Genomic DNA, 6047 nt, shown 5'->3' on the forward strand with positions numbered 1-6047 from the left:
TTAAAAATTAGTAAAACATATTCCTATGTCTTAGATAATCAAGTATATGTGTTATGTTAAAAATACTCGTCTACTTTTCTTTACATTTCTCCTTTCGCACGAACGCTTTATTAACGCCACGTTAAAATTCGGCGTAGGCGCGAACGACTAACACATTAAAGTAACTCTTGTACCGTTCGTCCAGCGCTCAAAATGCATCACTGCGTGATAAAAAAGCGACGCACTTTAAAGCGCTGCCTTATGAACAGACCGGTTTTTAAACGGGCGATAAAAAAGCGCACATGTAATAAGGGCAAATTGCCTTTAAAACGAACTTTGGACAGAAATGCATTGTGTACAGTCAGCGTCATAAACACCGTAACAGACAAGATATGCAAATATATCGGTACAACAAAAGTCCTCAAATTGATAGAAGGTGAATGTATCACCCTGCTCAAATACATCGGCACATACACAGCGTCAAATATATGAGTACATGCAAGATGCTCATAAATATCGTAGCAGCCACAGCGTCATAAGTAACGAAGCAGTCAAGGTGTGCAAAAATATCATAACATTTGACAAAATTGAACTCTACGGTGTTTATGACGCTGACTGTAGTACTTACTTTTATCGATGAAAGTTAAATATCCTGTTTAGGAATGTCTAAGATATAGATTGTTATATATAAAAAAAGATACAATCGCAATTTGACATGTTAATTATATTTCATAATTACTTCAAAGAGATAAGAGAGTACTTTAGTATTATAAGAACTTATCACATTCTCGACTATTATTGTAAAGTTTAAATTAATTTATGAATAATTTTAATGTATAGAAAACTTTAACTATTACAATCTGTAAGAAATTTCTATCTTTGTTACTAAATAAAACTAAATACATATATGTATATGTAATAATGTTTTCAATTCACTTGTAAATATAAAGTGTTATGTATTATGTGTTTAATGTGACATACTTATGTTGAAAGAAATTAAAAGATATATAAGTATAATAATAACGCAAATATATTATTAATAAATCGATATGACCTTGAAATAACTTTTAATTTTAAATATCCTATTATATATTATATAACGATGCATATATGTTAAATAACGAAAATAGTAACATAAAAAGTAAAAAAAAAGAAAAAACCATATCTGATATAGCGACTATTTCAAAAACATTTCAATGAGTTCAAAAATGCAAATAATTGCCAACTCTGTATAAGATTTGGTAAAGAACAAAGTAAAATGGCTGGCATGACCACTTGTTACATGTTTGTTTCAATTACAAACAAAAAAAAAACTAAAAAATTAACTTATTTTAAGTTTTCTTTTAGCATAGATTCTTATTGACAAATCTTATGTCAAAAAAAGAATCCCTTTAAGCTGATATTGGGGTCTAATTGGGGTCATAGAAGTGATGAGATCCCTTCGACGGAATGCTTATTTCCATTTTCCTAGCAATTTGCCTTTAAATTCCCTAAGAGAGTGAATTCTCGACGAAAATGGCACGTTAAGGAAATTGAATGCTGAAGACATTATCGTATATTATTAAAAAAAATATGTATTACGAGTACTTTGAAGTAATTTGGACGATAATACAACTCAAGATCTTCTATTAAAAAGAAATATATGAGATAGGAAGAGAGATATTTAGTATTTTGATAACCTTCTACTAATTTGAGAATTCTGATTTAAAAGCATATTTACAATTTACATTTTTTCCCTTGCTTTAATAAGCATACTAGCTGTTGGCCGCGACTCCGTTGTGCGAACTTCCAGACTTTGTTCTCTACATCTATGCCAAATTTTATCGAGATCCATGCAGCCGTGCTGGAGATACATCGTAACAAAGACACATACAAACATTCGCATTTCTAATATTAGTAAGATGGAAAGTTTTAAAGGTTTGATTAGGCGTTAGGTGGAATTTATTTTCTAATTGATTACGTGTGATGAATACGTAAGTAAACATTTACTCGTATGTATTTTAAATAGATAATTCGTTATTTATAGAACTTTGTTCTCATGTATTTGTGCGTTGCGTATTTTGAGAGTTGTGTTTAGAGGTATTTTCATTAATTAATACCAATTTGTTTGTTGATTATCAGCAACAAGCTTGGCCTCTTGGCTGGCTCTTTGCTTTAGTCGCTAATTGTTCTCGCTTTTGTTTGAACAAGTTCTTAATTAAGGCTTTGGCCTTTACAATGACCTGGCTCTTAAAATATGCAGTTTTAAATAGCGACTCTTACACTTTAATTTAAGTAAAATATAGGATTTTAATTTGCACAGAAATTAAAAGCAAATTAGACAGATTTTCTTTTAGTAATTTAAAGTTTAATTAGCAAAACTATAAAGTTTTTTTTTAAACAACACTCATAAAAATACAGTCGAATTGATAACCTTCTTCTTTTAGAAGAAATTGGTAAAAATATTATACATCAAGACAAGATATAGACGATTAAAACTTTAAATATCGAACATGGTGAGATAAAAATATGAAACTAGAACAAACTACAACTTAGAGAAAATAATCGATTAATTAACTTTTGTACAGCCTATATTAAAAAATAATGCTACTGGTAAACATATTTAATCTTAATTTAAAGCTTATTGTGGAAATTTTAATTCAGGCAAACTTAATTACGATGTACAAAATGTTCAGGAATACTTAATGAGAAATGTTCGTTACATAGTTTTATAGATATTTTGTTCTTTATTATTTAACACTTTCAATATGTTAATTACAGTTAAAAATCTATAAACATTTTAGTATATAATTTTACCTCCATATTACTTACTAAGCAACTGTTAGGAAGAAATCCGACATTATGCCGGAGTACCGGCACCACACTAGTGTTATTAAAATATCGACGCTTATGTTACTAACGCAGTTTGACACTTGACGTAGCAAAGGGAGCTCGTCATGTGTGCCATTGGCGCTAAATAATTCTAAATCACAATGTCTAAAACTACTTACTCCGCTGGCGCAGCGACCCAAAGTGGGTCTTGGCCTCCGACACAAGAGATCGCCAAAGTAGCCTGTCCTGCGCATTCTTCTGCCATTCCATCGCTTGTAGCTCCCGCAGGTCCAGCTACACGACATCTCGCCAGCCGTATCTGGACCGGCCAGTAAGTCGGCGGTTAATCAGAGTGCCGAAATACACTGCTTTGGCATTCCTCCATATTAATTTCTTCAATATTTTTTTCTAAATAAATACTCTATAACTTTTTCTTTAATTTCCAACAAAATAAAAAGTCTCAAAAACTCTCAAGAGCTTCGCATCGGTATTTACCTAGCGACTGTAATAAAAAGTACTGTCGGTTTTCTCCGCCTTGTATTTTTCGTTTTTGCACTCTAAGAGATCGCGTCGAAGCTTACAATGGAAAATACGATAAAACTTTTCTTTGAAAATTCTTTTAAATTGACTTGAATTTTGTCTGAAACTAAAACTATTGAGTTACTTCGCTGATATCTATTTTTTTATTGAGATATTCGAGTATTTTATAATTCCATATTTTTTTATTAATATATTATAGTTTTCCTAGTTCTCGGTTCGTATCTTTCTTACACCGTATATAATATTTTAATTTAAAAAATCACAATTTCAAAATTCTCTCACTATTTTGAGTACAACTTATTTCATTCCCACAATTTTTTGATTCCCATATTTTTTGAACTCCTTAATTGGTTACTAGACCGATATTTTTTCTTTCATTACTAAACCTCTTTATTCGTACAACGGTAAATTAACAAGTGATGTAGAAACATGAGATTCTAAAACGACTAATTGACACTTGTGTTAGTTACAGTTGGCATACATACTTAGACTACTCGACATCCTGCGTAAGTAAGAGCTTTCAATGAGCTTTTGTTAATATTTTTGAAGTGTCATAACTATTCCGTAATTCCGCAACATATCTTACTTCTTACTTATATTATAAATGGGAATGTTTGGATGGATGGATGGATTTTAGTTGAAAAGTATCTACAGAATGGCTGCATAGATCTCTCTGAAGTTTATCTTGAGTCATGAGGTGCCGCAGCCGGTGGTACACTATTTTGTTTTTACCATATATTTTGGTAATAATTTTTATAAAATGTATTATAAAGAAATTAGGTTACTAAATGAATATGAATAGAAATATAATAATTAATGATTACATACATCTTATTAACTTAATAATGGGAAATGTAAACTAGACTTATTTCTCGTTCGACGTCTTACCTTTTAAGTTGTCGAGTTTGAAAACTTTTAATGGAGCTTACCGAAGAGTTTGTCAAGATTAATAGTTAATTTCTTACTACCTAATTAAAAAGTAGATTCTTTGAGAGTTTAAAAACATCTTAAATTACGTGCATCAAAACCAAATTATACTGTTTTATTTATATTGGGATATGTATGTTTAATTTAGATACCATTAAGTCACCAGGTATACTCATTTAAGAAAGAAAACTAACGGTCGATTAAAGGTATGCGTCCATTGAGCTGTACCGGGCACATCGCACGCACGACCCGCAACGGTTTTTAGTTTATGTGTATGATTTTACATAGCGCTGCGTTCATGATTCGCGCCGACTGTCTTGAAAGTTCGTTCGTACCTTTAAGCGCATTTTAAACTACAACAACGTGAGACAGTGTACTTTTACGAACTAAACACCTTTTAAATTATTCAAACTTTCGTGAGACATTATACTAAACTGATATAAAAACGGTTAGACAATGAGCGACCAGCCGCGTCCGCGAAATAATACCAGTACCACTCATCCTGATGAAGAGCCCCCGATAAGCTCGAAACTAGTCTGTCCCGCCACCGGACGAATATACGTGAGTGTCTAGTCGTTTTTATATCAGTTTAAACGCCTTTTGTATAATATAACTTCCATGGTGTTTATTACATAAATCTAAAGTTATGTACTCTAGAAAAATTTAAGGACATTTAATAATAGGCAATTTGCTTTTTATCGGATGCATATTTAGTATTTATTGCTATTGTGGAATAGTGCACGCGACGCTTTTATAACTTAAATTGAAGCCGCCAAATGAAAATTGTTGTTTGTATGACACGCAATGGAGACATTAGAAATTTCTTTGAATCAAATTCACAATCCCTTTGTAGCGTGCACAAATAGCACTAGGATATTGTGTCTCTCAAAGTATCAACTTTTGTATTAAGTATATTGCATTTGCAGTTAAGCAAGCGAAGTATTATAAGCTTGTACCTTTTGTTAGACTTAAATATTAGTTATACATCTGATATTTGAATATGTATAGTTATGAAATATTAAATTATTAATAAAATTTTCATACTATATGTGGTTATATCAAAAGTTTGAATGAGCACTTGTTATACTAATACTGTGTTTCCCCGGTACGTGATTATAAGGAAGAAAGCAGACCGTGATACACATTCTCATCGCAGTCCGTCTGACCCGAATAAATGAGTAACGAGAGTTTACAAATTGTTTCTCGCGTTCTTACGGTGAAGGAAAACATCGTGATTTAACCTGCACATATTTGCGAACAAATTCAAAGATTATGTGTGAAGTCAACTAACAACTAACCTGCTCTGAGCCAGAGTCGGGGATTCTAATGAGATGATGATATCCCTGGTCGTTAGCAGAATCGTTAACTATGGAAAATCGTCAATAAACGTAAATTATGTCACATATAGGAAGCAATTCCGCGTTTCGTCTGATGAGTGTGCGTCCCGGAGCCCTAATTTAGTCCTCTTTACCTTCCCACCCTTTTTCTTATAAGGAAAGGATGGGAAGTGGAAATGGACTTTCCGGATGAGAGGATGCATGGGATGGGAAAATGTTTTCTTTCCCTGCATCCTCCCCTCCGTTGATTATAGGTAGGCAACCCAGATTATTATTTACTTTCTGTGTATCCTCTCCTCCGTCGATTAAAGGTAGACCACGCATATGCAATTGCGTTTGTCTATGGGCAACGGTCACTTCGCTATTTCAGCGATTTCAGGTGGCCGCTCGCTCGTTTGCCACCTTCTGATATAAAAAAATATATTAGAGAAACGAAAAATAAAGGAAATATCT

The sequence above is a fragment of the Papilio xuthus genome, unplaced genomic scaffold (assembly GCF_000836235.2).
Source record: "Papilio xuthus unplaced genomic scaffold, Pxut_1.1 DF828037.1, whole genome shotgun sequence".
Taxonomy (NCBI): domain Eukaryota; kingdom Metazoa; phylum Arthropoda; class Insecta; order Lepidoptera; family Papilionidae; genus Papilio; species Papilio xuthus.